Source organism: Trichosurus vulpecula, chromosome 2, assembly GCF_011100635.1.
Source record: "Trichosurus vulpecula isolate mTriVul1 chromosome 2, mTriVul1.pri, whole genome shotgun sequence".
NCBI classification, from domain to species: Eukaryota; Metazoa; Chordata; class Mammalia; order Diprotodontia; family Phalangeridae; genus Trichosurus; species Trichosurus vulpecula.
The window spans coordinates 44,175,276-44,189,158 of record NC_050574.1 but is presented as its reverse complement, the minus strand read 5'-3'; positions in this window follow the sequence as shown (position 1 = coordinate 44,189,158).

The window sequence follows — 13,883 nt, the reverse complement described above, 5'->3', positions numbered from 1 at the left end:
AAGAAAAAAGGATTAAAAGAAATTAAAGGTAGTTTAAATTAGCAGAGGAAAGTCCTGAAACTAGGTGGCACAATGCATAGACTGCAGGGCCTGGAGTCAGGAAGACTTGAGCTCAAATCTGGCTCAGACACTTACTAGCTCTATGACCCCAGATAAGTTGCTTAACCCTGTTTGTCTCAGTTGCTCATCTGTCAAATGAGCTGAAGAAGGAAATGGCAAACCACTGCAGTATCTTTGCCAAGAAAACCCCAAATAGCATCATGAAGCTTTGACTGGAAAATGACTTAACAACCACAACATTGTGGCATCTGCCAGATACGTCATAATGGAAAGATGATGTGAGCAGCATGGATAATGAGTTTCTTTGTTCATATACAGGTTGATTTTATTCAAGTGACTAAATGCCATATTTAGGTGTATGTCCAAGTTCTAGTAAACATGTTTTCAGGACAACTGGAGCTTGCCCTGCTGCTAAAGCAGACTGCAATGCAGTTACAAAGACATTATAGAATTGTATTTAATATTAATGTGGATTTGATGTTCTTAACTGACTTCTACAAAGACCTTAGTGTCATAAGATAATTTCTGCTTTTTCTTACTGTAATTTACTTAAGATGAACATATCACATGACTAAGGAGAGTGTGCGAAATCAAGCTGAGACAGCTATGGCCCTGGTGTTAACTGATTATTATTTCCTGTTCTACTGATCTGACAATTCAAGCTGGAGATATTAGTCATAGTTCTGATGTTAACCTATTGGTGTCCTCTCTTGCCTGATAGACATCTTTCCTTTCTCCCATCTGTTCTTTGATGTGTAAATCATTACCTTTCTTTCCTGCTTTCCCTACAATTCCATTGTACCCATCCTGCTTATGAAACCAAAATCTATAAAGTTGCTGAAACTAAAGGAAAAAAAAATCCAAAATAAAAAACACCCTCCCCCCCCCAAAAAAAACCAAGTAATTAGATCCTGCTTTAACCACCAAAATGGTTGCTGCTAAAAGCTAAGAGTGCTAATCCAGAAAAACTTTTCTTCCAGGGGAATTGTGTGTGTGTGTGTGTATGTGTGTGTGTGTGTGTGTGTGTGTGTGTGTGTGTGTTAGGGGCTCCTTGGACAGTCTGGTGAAGCCTGTGGACCCCTTCTCAGAAAAGTGTTTTGTTGTCTACATTCATAATTGAAGGAAATGCTAGGCTGTAGTTAGAAGTTATGGAAAAATAAAGATTTAATTGTTTTCCTCATCCACATTCGTGAACTCCCTGAAATTTATCCCTAGCTAGGTCCTCAGGTGGACCTCAGGTTAAGAACTCTTGATCTAGGATAAAGCTAACACTGCAGCTTCAGTATAAAATGTACCTGAAGGCCTAGAGACTACTCTCCGAGACAAGTAGAAAAAGCTACAGGAGCCAAATGGAATCTGCTTCAGGTGACTGGGTTGGGAGAACTGTGTGTGTCATTTCGATCAGGTTCCAGTCTTCATGACCCCATTTGGGGTTTTCTTGGCAGAGATACTGGAGTGGTTTGCCATTTCCTTCTCCAGGTCATTTTATAGATGAGGAAACTGAGGCAAACAGGGTGAAGTGACTTGCCTAGGGTCATACAGCTAGGAAGTGTCTGAGACCAGATTTGAACTCAGGAGGATGAGTCTTCCTGACTTCAGCCTTGGCACTCTGTCCACTCTGCCTCCTAGTAGCCACATGGGAGAACTACACATTATTTTCACTGGAAAAAGAATCCTCTTCTCATTAATGAATGGGATTATCAAAGAAGCTGAGAGATTCCAATGGGATAGAGCACCCTCTGAGGTGAAGTGTTGCTTGAATGACAAGCAGTGGGCCATATATGATGACCTTAGTCATCAGTGATGGCCTGATTTGGGAATGAACCTCTTCTTACCTGTGGCCATGAACTTATGTCTGGAGGTTCTCAGATTGGGAATGGAGTCACCCACGATGCACCTTCCATGCCTACAGTCCTGTTAAGGAGGACAGAGCCCTGACCTGGGATCCCGGGAAGAATGTCAGTGGGGTTGAATAGTCAGTCCTTCATGACATGTGGGAGACTGAGCCCCCAGGAGAACCTAGCTGATTCATGAGAGCTTCTTGAATGATGTCAGAGATATGACTCGGAGTGGGAAACCAACAGACTTTCTCACCTTTACAGATGTAAGCGCTGCCCTTTTAAAATACGTTTTGTTACTGAAGGGGGAAGAAAGATGACGCAGCCAGAGACAGTTATGAAGACCTGAAAGAAAACTATCACTTCAAATAAATGTATTTAGAGGACCTGATTCAACGCAGCTCAAAGGCACAAAGGTGGGGATGGCTGCAGTGCATTGTGGTCTAGCAAGTCATCTGCATGTAACTTTTAAAAAAGTGTTCTGAAGGACATAGCTGAGAATTAGGAGTCAAAGAGCTCTTTAGGGACTATGGGAAAGCTCTCTGTCTTTCTCTGTCTCTTATAGAATTGTGGACTTTGAGTTTTTTAACCCGTAGTAGAGGCAGGAAGTCATGATATGAGGCATTCTAAGCCATAGGAGAGGAGATGGTAAGAAGCCAGAGACCAGAAGAATAAGCAAACTCACCAGCTGCCTGTGAGAAATGGTGGGAGCAGTTTTGTTTCCACAGAGTTGGAAGTATCTTCCCCCTCTCCCCCCAGCTTTAGCAGAATGTAAGTTAGGTGGCTGATTAGAACCAATTCTAATAAGAGCTGTGATCTAGCAGAGATCAGGCTTCTCATCAGGTGAAAGGTTAGAGGCTTGTACGCATGCTTAAGGAACTGTTTGAGGGAGGCATGATGTGGGCAGTTCAGGGGGTTGCATCTGGCCAATGAAGAGCCAGGTGGGAGATTCGAATTAGGAGCCAATAAAAGGACTGGCATTTGTCTGAATCCCTTGTACTCCCCTTACTCTGTTCAGAAGATGTACCCATTTATTCAGGAGGAATAAATGTAAGATATAATTAAAACCTTCTTGGCCTTCCAATGAGTATTGTTTATTCCTAGACAATTTAAGTATGTTTCTAATAACTGGGGTCTGTCTGGGATTTGAAAACATCTTGAGCAAAAAGTGCTGGAGGATGAGAAAGATGCATCCCATTAATTTTAAATGGTTTTTGTGCTTCCACACTTTCGCTCGCAGACTGTTAAGAATCTCAGGACCAGATTAATTAAAATGGCCAAGAAGGAAAGGAGTGAATTCTCCTAGAAACAAGGAGTAGATTCTCCTGGAAATAAGGAGTGTATTCTCCTGGAAAAGGGGTAGATTCTCCTGGGAAATAAGGAGTGGATTCTCCTGACACAGGTATTCTCCCAGAAAGCCCATTAGGAGGGTGAATGGGGAATAAAGTAAGGTGCCAGAAGGAGTAGATTCTCCTGGACAGGGGTATATTCCCTTGGGAAATATTCCAGCATGTTATAGGTGCTTGGGTAGAGGAAGAGATCTCGAAGGGATCTCTGGGAAGGATATCCTTTTGAAATTGGCTAAAAAAGTCAGAATAAATTACAACTCTGAGTTTGCTTCTGACCAGTCTGAATTCAAATTCTAAATTGGTTTCTAAATTGCTTTTTTTTAATGCACACTGTCTTGTAAATGTTTTGTCTAATGTCTTGTCTGTATGTTTGAGAAAAGTTTCATGGTTTGGTGTGAGAAATTTCTCATGTCTGTAATTAGGGAAAAAGAACATTGGGAAAGAACTGCTGTTTTTAGGCTTTCAGTGGGAGATTGAGATTCTGTTTGGTTCCAGCACTGGCCAAGTTGGAATACCAGACTAGAAACTGAACTGTGAAAAGCCAGCAGCTTTTAGAGATTTTAGCTTTTAGAACTGGTTAGGGATCAGAGCCAAAGCAGCCCAGGGGAAGTGAGGGCTGATAGGGAGAGGAAAGCTGAGGGTTTCTGCATTAAGGTTTAGTTAGATCCTAAAGGTTAAAAATCTGTGTGTTTGCATTGATTCAGTGGATCTGACATGAAACAAAGTGTTTTAAAACTGCAAAAGTGAAGGAGGTCTTCTGTATGATGGTGGGGTGATCGCTTTGGGGGTTCACTGGTCTGTTTAGAATGTGATTAAATTGTTAGACATTTAACTTTAAGTTTTAAGGTAAAAGCAGCTGGAGAAGAAGCTTGGTGAGTATAACTTTTTTTCCACCTATTTTAAGCATTTGAGGTAATTTGGGTCGAGATTAGGAAAGAAAGAGATTGAAATTGGAGTGAGAATAGGGAGGATAAAATAGAAGGAAAAAGGATTTGGGTGGGGTGGGGGGCTGGAACAGCAGCTAGGTCCACATGGTTCTGGGTCCATGTGCTCTTAGCCACCCCCTCCCCCACCCTCCTTTAAGAAGACTGGGTATGTCAATCAGGGGCTTTAAACTAAAGAATTTGTAGCCTGTTTGGAAAATGGGGCTGATTAGTTAGTAATTAGAGGCTTTATGGAATCTGAGTATTGACTATAGTAAAGATATTGATTTGTATAATTATTAAACTTTGCCTGTATAAGGTATAATTGAATTTTGTTTCCACAGAGATTGTATGGAATTATAATTTGAAGCCATATACTGGTGGCTGGGGGTAGGAAATAACAACTGCCTTCCTAAGTGGTTGAGGAAGCTTGACTCCTGAAAATCAGCATATCTAAAGGATTAGGTCCTTTGTTCTGGATAGAGAGCTCCAGGCCTGGAGTCAGGGAGATCTGAGTTCAAATGTGACTTCAGATACTAGCTGTGTGACCCTGGGCAAGTCACTTAAGCTTGTTTGCCTTAGTTTTCTTATCTTTAAAATGAACTGGAGAAGGAAATGGCAAACCACTCCAGTATCTTTGCCAAGAAAACCCCAAATGGGGCTGTGGAGAGTCAGACACAACTGAACAACAACAAATACACAAAGGAGATCCTATGAGAAGGACACACACAGTAGAGGGCATTGAGGGATCTAGTCTCAAGATATCTGAAAAGGAGAAATTAACAAATGCTGGTGGGAAATCATGCTTATGTTGAGGTTTACGGCTGAGGGGTTCTCGAGACCCCAAATTACCAACATGCTGGGTCCTGCTTGAATGAATTCAACTCAAGCTGTCTCAGCCAAAGGAAAACAAAGTTTATTAAAGATCCACCATATTTGGTAGACTCTTAGGGAGCCTGAGCATTTGTGATGCTAATGCCAGAGGGCCAGATTAATCTGAGCTGAGCTACATTGAATCTGAGTGCCTTTATGGAGGCAACATGGAGCTTATATACAGAAAGATTGTGGGAGGGATCTAGGGTGGTCCAGTAGTCTAGGATGATGGGAGGAAGGGTTTAAGGTGGACTGGGGTGATTGGGGTGAGGTGGGAAATAGCTGAAGGCTATCTGGACATGACAGACAATAGAGGGCTAGGGTAACAAAGTTGAGTATAGAAATTTTGATAAACATCCAGAAGGCAATCTGGAGGTAACCGGACAATGGAAGGATAGGCTAGTCTATTTGGCCATGAAAAGCCAGATCAAGTGGGAAGATTCAGGGTTGGGTTCAAGGGGGTTCCCACAGTTTAAACCCCATCACTATTACTATTAAAAAACCGTATTCCTATTTTCTCATTTCTTCAAAATCTGAGAGTAATCTGTACACTCACTGAAGCATCCTTGATGAAGGTTTGAGAAGTGAATAATGAGATTTTGCAAATGTTTCTCTATGGCAGACTATCCCCCAATTGAATGAAATGTACTGGGAAGACTAGATTCCCCTGTGCTTTTTCTATGTTAGTGTGGCCAAAAGTCAAATTTCAATGTAACTAGAGGAAACTGGGAGGATGCCACATGAGTCAAATTTAGATATTTCCTAGGAAGTCTTAGATGAAGTTATGAGCCAAAGAGAGTGTCAAGTCCTTCTAGTTCAGACCTGAGCAGCATAAACTAAGAGCATTAACTAAGCATAAACTAAGAACATTAATATCAAGAGAGGTATAATGAACTAGGGAGATAGATGTATTTGGCCCTCTTTTGGAGGATGTCCAGCATAGAGTCTAAACAGGAGAGGGATCCTTTAGAGGTGCTGAAGATTTCTAGATGCTCCTATTTGTGGGTGACATTGTGCTGATTACTCCTGGCACATTACAGAGCCTTCTAACTGAGATCCACAACCACAGGAAAAATTGGACTTAACAAATCACACAAGAATGGCCAAGTGGATGAAGAATGCCTATTGTCAAAATGAAATACAAGTTTTAAGGGTTATTTGCTATTTTGTATCACCTATGATATGGATCCCATTTTGCATTATGATAATTCAAGGTTTATAGTAATTATTTTTCTGTCTTCCTTTCTTTGCTGCCTTGCTTCTTCTTTCCTTTTTATTCATCATTTATCTATGTAGCATAATAGTTATATCTCAAGTAAGGTGACCAGGGTTCAAATTGTTCCTTTGATGAATACTACCATTGTAACTCTGGACAAGTCACTCAATCTATCTGTAACTCCTTCGTACTTGAAATCTCTGGCCACTTGTTAGTAATTTTTTTTTCTGTGATCTAGAAGCTCTGGATTTTGGCTATATTATTCCTGGGAGTTTTCATTTTGGGCTTTCTCTTAGTCCATAACCAGTAGATTCTTTCTGTTTCCACTTTGCCTTCTGATTCTAAGAGATTTGGCCCATTTTATTCTATGGTTTCTTAAAATATGATGTCTAGGATTTGTTTTTTTGTCATGGCTTTTAGGTAGCTCAGCAGTTCCTTAACTATTTCTCCTTCATCTGCTTTCTATGTCAGTTATTTTCGTTATGATATCTTACATTTTCTTCTATTATTTTCAGTTCTTTAACTGTTTTAATTTTTCTTACTGTCTCATGGAATCATTATTTTCTGTTTGGTCTATTGTTAGGCTGTGGATTCCTTGCACCAAGCTGTTTCCTTCCCAATTCTTTCTTCCATAGCTTTCATTTTCTCCTTCACCCACCCTCCCCCATTTTTTCCTCTGACATTCTCATTTCAAATAGCTGGGTGACACAATGGTTAGAATGCCGGACCTGGAGTCAGAGGGACCTGAGTTTATATGTGACTCACCAGTGTGACTCCAGATAAGTCACTTAACCTCTCTGGGCCTGTTTCCTGTAAAATTGGGGATGATAGTACTGTTAGAAATATACTTGACACTAAAATTCAGGTATCAAGGGCAATTGTTATTCAGGAATCCAAAGGAATTGGTAAAAGTTCCTGGCCAGGAGTCGACTTCACCCTTCTTTAGGAAGAGGGAGTGGGGAATACAGGAGTGAGACCAGCTTTATTCTGTTAGACCAACACAGATTGATGCACCATCAGCTCAGTACCTCCCTTCAGAGAACAGATTGGTCTTCTCCCTTCTGGGTTACAATCTTCCCCATACACCCCTCACATGCAACTCCTTGGTATGTTCCCTCCCCGCAACACACATCCCATGTTCAAAAATGAAGAAAACTCCTCCCTGTGGGTGTATAAGGTAATCTTCAATTAGCCAATTAAGCATGTGCAATAGCCACTTGACCCGGTTCCCTCTTCAACCCTGACATTTATCTGGCTGGTTTAAGCCAGTTTTGCCTATATCTGGAGTTTGTGGTTTTCAGAATGCCACCAGCTATTCTCTCATTGGCTGGGTCCATCTACCTTAGTTAATTTTTATTCCCTTCTTTGTTCAAGCTGACACTTCATTAATTATTCTGTGGAACTTAATTAACTCTTCTGTGGAAACCTAACTTTTACTAATCTCTCACAGTACCTACCTCTTAAGGTTGTTGTGAGGATCAAATAAGTTAATTCTTGTAAAGTGCTTAGCAAATTTTCTTCATTGTTATTCAGGTGTGTCCTGTGTCCAACTCTTTGCGACCCCATTTGGGGTTTTCTTGGCAAAAATATTGGTTTGTTATTTCCTTCTCCAGCTTATTTTGCAGATGAGGAAACTGAGGCAAACAGGGTAAAGTGACTTGCCCAGAGTCACCCAGCTGGTATCAGAGGCAGGATTTTAAACTGAGGTCTTCATGATTCCAGGCCCCACTATCTATCCACTGTGCCACCTAGCTTCCTCCTGTATAAGTGCTAGCTTATTTTTTTTTATTACCACTTATAGAACAATGTTAAACTCAAAGAAAAGAAAAACAACCTCTTGTTTCAAGTCTTCCAGGAATTTTTGTCTGTGCTTCTGTCTCCCCTTCCCCCACCCCCCCCCAATACACCCTAACTGAAGAGACTGTGTAAATAACTAGGTCCAGACAAGATAGGAACAAAGTAGATCCAGGCTTGAAATATAATAATCACAATACTAAAAACAAATAAACAAACAAACCAAGTTTAACAGCCCTGGTCAAGAACCTATGGTGCGGATAGAGGGAGAAGGCACTGGCAGCTTGGGGCAGGTGGGTGGAGAAGACAAGAAGACTGAACCTGAGCTGTCTTGAAGGAAGCCAGGGGGACTTGACAGGCAGAGATGGGTCTTGGGAGAGAGTCATTGCAAAGGCACGAAGAGAGGAGATGGTGTGTCTGGGGTGAGGAAATCAGAGAGTGTTGGAAAGGAAGTAAAAAGTGAGAAGCCTAGAGAGATGATGGGTCTGTGCTTCTGTCTCCCCTTCCCCCGCCCCCCCCCCCCCCAATACACCCTAACTGAAGAGACTGTGTAAATAACTAGGTCCAGACAAGATAGGAACAAAGTAGATCCAGGCTTGAAATATAATAATCACAATACTAAAAACAAATAAACAAACAAACAAACCAAGTTTAACAGCCCTGGTCAAGCTGATGATGCTGGTGCTCTGGAGGCACCCTAGGAGTGTCCTGCTGCTGCTACCACCACTGCTGCCCTGGTCAAGAACCTGTGGTACGGATAGAGGGAGAAGGCACTGGCAGCTTGGGGCAGGTGGGTGGAGAAGACAAGAAGACTGAACCTGAGCTGTCTTGAAGGAAGCCAGGGGGACTTGACAGGCAGAGATGGGTCTTGGGAGAGAGTCATTGCAAAGTGACCCTGGGCAAGTCACTTAACCTTGTTTGATTCAGTTTCTTCCCCTGTAAAATAAACTGGAGAAGGACATGGCAAACCATTCCAGGATCTTTGCTAAGAAAACCCCAAATGGGGTCACAAAGAATCCAGTTTCCTGACTCGAGGCACAACGCTCTAACCACTACACCACCAAGTGCTTCTAAAAATGTACTAATAGTACTTACTTCATAAGAGGGTTGTTGTGGACATGAAACGAGATCGATTACAAAGTAGTTTGCAAACCTTTAAGTGTTATTATCATCATCATTATCACTTACTGGCTGAGTCAATGGCTAGGACATTAACTGACAAACAAGGCCCTTCCCCCATCTGGTCCTCACTTTCCTCACCTGTTAAATGAGGATAGATACTCTCTAAGGCCCCGCCTGCCTCCCAACGTCCCTGTTCTAAACTACCTCCCAGCTCCGATATTCCGTGTTCTAAAGTCATTTCAGGCCTTGACATTGTCTGTTCTCAAGTCCGTTCCTGTTCTAACATTTTATTCGGCACTTCAAACAATTACAAGTAACGCAAGTCAGTTCTCACTTGCCGGACGATGGAGGGCGGGATGCTTTTCAAAAGGGTGCCCCCTCTCCTTTCTCTACCGCTTGAGGTCCGGCTCGTGCTAAAATCGGTCCCCTTTTCCAGTGCCCAAGGATAAATTGAAGGGCTGTCATCACACGCCGTACGCGATCTTCATGAGAACCAGCCCTGTTACTGTTCCCCTGGGCCCCTTCCCTTTCTAACTGGTCAGTTCCGGCTCTCTGACCACTCCCTATGGACACAGGCTGAGCGGTGGCCGAACCAGAGGCAGAGAGCTGAGGAACGCAGAGGCCGGGGTGGGGGAGGGGAGATACTGAAGTCTTCTCCCCCGCCTCCCTCCTTTAGCAGTCCCCCTGGACAGGATGCTGGGGATCCCTGGCCCCCTCTGGATGAAGGTGGAGCCCGACCTACCATACCCCCCCCCACCCCTGCCTCCAGCAACTAACGTGCGCAGAGACTGGGTCTGGCCAGGACTGGCAAAGCTAAATTTGGCCAGGCTGATAGGCCGGCGGTTGCCGCTTGGGTCCCGGGTCCTTGCTACACACATTTCCTTTTCCCCAGCGCCCGCCGCAAGGCAACTGACTAGAGACGTGCCTAGGAGACTGCAGGCTGCGTTCGGACAATGCGCATCTGTTCGAGAGGCCCCCTCGTCTCCCGGCTTACAGCTGGGGAGGGGACCCAAGTGTTCCGGCCCCCCCGGCTCCTCCTCCGCCCCGTCTTCCCGGGCAGACCCGATCCCAGCCTCTTCCCCTGCCATGCTACGACTAGGCAGAAACCTGGGGGCTCAGCCGGAGCGGGGCCGGGCAAGTCGGGGCTGGCAGAGAGTTCTCCTACATCGGTCAGCGACTCTGGCTTCGGCGGCTTTCGTAAACACTCCAACCCCGAGCTTCCCGGCCCTCCCTGCAGCAGGGCCATAACTGGGCCTTCGCTGGGGATCTGGGAAATGCAGTTTTTAATCCTCTCTCCACTAAGATCTGGATTGGAATCCTGCTTCCGACACTTACTAGTTTGGGAGACTATGAAGACGTTGCTTCCTTTCTGATGGTAATAATCATAGGATCGTAGAAATATAGGTGGATGGGACCTCAGAGGCCATTTAGTCCGGTCTGCTTCATTTCACGTATGACACTCTCTTACATAATACGCTGTTTTTAAGCCTGGGAGAAATATAATGGTCCCTGAGTTCCAGGTGTTTCTCTCCTGTTTTAAGGAGTTTTAGAACAACGATGTAGGAGTTCAGGAATAATTGCTCTGAATTCTCAGTTAGGAAAATCCCTAGAATTTGGGCAGAATTTGGTCTCTCTGCCTAACTAACCAATTCTATTTATCTTTATAGTGTCTTTGTGACTGAGGTAAAAATTCAATTTACAAGAAATATTTGGGTAATAAAACAACAGATTATGTTGTAGTGTCAGTGGATAGACAGGCCCCGGGAGGGGAAATTGGGAAGAGAGCTCACTGACTTTTTCTTGGGGCTTCCCTCAGACGGTTATGCTCAGGAGCTGTCTGAAGAGGCAAGTGACCGTCCTTAATATCTCCCTCCTTTGCCACAGCCGAGTCCGTCCTTTACTTCCCAGATGTTGGCTAGAATTTCTGGCTTGCTCCAACCTCTTTTCCAGACCCTCAGAATCTGTCTCTAGTTCTGAGATAATTCCCTTCTTTTATGTGAATTCCTTTTTTCAAGCTTTCCTCTAATGCTAAATCCTTGTGTTTCACAAAATAACTTTAACTCATTTAAGTAAGGAGGTGTATAGGCCCTGTTCAAATTCTGTATTGATTGATTAGATTCAATTTCCTAACAAAAGTAATGACATTTAAGTGGGTGGGATAATTGGGTGAAGTGGATAGAGAGCTCCAGATATGGAAGTCAGGAAGATCTGAGTTCAAATGTGACTTCAGATACTAGCTGTGTGACCCTGGGCAAGTCACTTAACCCTGTTTGCCTCAGTTTCCTTATCTGCAAAATGAACTGGAGAAAGAAATGGCAAACCACTCCAGTATCTTTGCTAAGAAAACTCCAAATGGGGCTATGGAGAGTTCCAGACACAGGGGAGATCCTATGAGAAAGATGCACACAGTAGAAGGCATTGAGGGATCTAGTCTCAAGATATAGGAAAAGGAGAAGTTAACAAATGCTGGTGGGAAATCATGCTATTACTATTAAAAAAACCATATTCCTATTTTTTTCATTTCTTCAAAATCTGAGAGTAATGTATACACTCACTGAAGCATCCTCGATGAAGGTTTGAGAAGTGAATGATGAGACTTTTGCAAATGATACTCCATGGCAGACTACATCTTTAAGATTCCCCCAATTGAATGAAATGTGCTGGGAAGACTGGATTCCCCTGTGCTTCTTCTGTGTTAGTGTGGCCAAAAGTCAAATTTCAATGTAACTAGAGGAAACTGGGGGGATGCCACATGAGTCAAATTTAGGTATTTCCTAGAAAGTCTTAGATGAAGTCATGAGCCAAAGAGAGTGACAAGTCCTTAGTTCAGACTAAGAGCGTTAACTAAGCATAAACCAAGAACGTTAGTATCAAGAGAGGTATAACGAACTAGGGAGAAAGATGTATTTGGCCCCCTTTTGGAGGATGTCCAGCATAGAGTCTAAACAGGAGAGGGATCCTCTAGAGGTGCTGAAGATTTCTAGATGCTCCTATTTGTGGGTGACATTGTGCTGATTACCCCTGGCACGTTACAGAGCCTTCTAACTGAGATCCACAACCACAGGAAAAGTTTGACTTAACAAATCACACAGGAATGGCCAAGTGGATGAAGAATGCCTATTGTCAAAATGAAATACAAGTTTTAAGGGTTATTTGCTATTTTGTATCACCTATGATATGGATCCCATTTTGCATTATGGATAATTCAAGGTTTATAGTAATTGTTTTCTGTCTTCCTTTCTGTCCTTTCTTCTTTCTTTGCTGCCTTGCTTCTTCTTTCCTTTTTATTCATCTATTTATCTATGTAGCACAATAGTTATATCTCAAGTAAGGTGACCAGGGTTCAAATTGTTCCTTTGATGATTACCATCATTGTAACTCTGGGCAAGTCATTCAACCTACCTGTGACTCCTTGGTACTTGAAATCTCTCTCTGGCCACTTGTTAGTAGTTTTTTTTCTTTGATCTAGAAGCTCTGGATTTTGGCTATATTATTCCTGGGAGTTTTCATTTTGCCCTTTCTTAATTTAGGCCATAACCAGTAGATTATTTCTGTTTCTACTTTGCCTTCTGATTCTAAGAGATCTTGGTCATTTTCTTCTATGATTTCTTAAAATATGATGTCTAGGATTTGTTTTTTTGTCATGGCCTTTAGGTAGCTCAGCAGTTCCTTAACTATTTCTTCTTCATCTGGTTTCTATGTCAGTTATTTTTGTTATAAGATATCTTACATTTTCTTCTATTATTTTCAGCTTTAACTTTGCTTTAATTTTTTCTTGCTGTCTCATGGAATCATTTTCTGTTTGGTCTATTGTTACATTTTGTATTCCTTGCATCAAGCTGTTCCCTTTCCAATTCTTTCTTCCATAGCTTTCATTCTCTCCTTCCCCGCTCCCCCAAAACATACACTCCAACTGAAGACACTGTGTAAATAACGAGGTCGATGCAAGGTAGGAACAAAGCAGATCCAGGCTTCTTAATTTTTGTGTCTGTGTCAATGCCCCCCTTAGGCTGTCTGGCAAAGCCTATGGACCCTTTCTCAGAATAATATTTTTAAATGCATAAATCAAATATTGAGGAATTCAAAGGAAACAGATTGCCTTGAAATATAATAATCACAATACTAAAAACAAATAAACAAACAAACCAACTTTAACAGCCTTGGTCAAGAACCTGTGGTGCAGATAGAGGGTCAAGGCACTGGTAGCTTGGGGCAGGTGGGTGGAGAAGACAAGAAGACTGAACCTGAGCTGTCTTGAAGGAAGCCAGGGGGACTTGACAGGCAGAGATGGGTCTTGGGAGAGAGTCATTGCAAAGGCACGAAGAGAGGAGATGGTGTGTCTGGGGTGAGGAAATCAGAGAGTGTTGGAAAGGAAGTAAAAAGTGAGAAGCCTAGAGAGATGAAAATCAAAGAAGTAATAAAAAGCTTTAAATGCCAAAGGAATTGTGTTTGACCCTGGGGGTGCTAGGGAGCCACCCACAGGTCCAATTCTCTTTTTCTTTTTGATGAAGTATGAGGTGAAGTCCTCAGTTGTGAGTGTGGGGGAGGGGGTGCTGTGAGGGACTTGAGAGATGATGTTTGAAATATCTACTGTGGAAGATGGGATTTTTGTTGTTGTTCAGACATTTCAGTTATGTGCAACAATCCATGACCCCATTTGAGGTTTTCTTGGCAGAGACACTGGAGTGGTTTGCCATTTCCTTCTCCA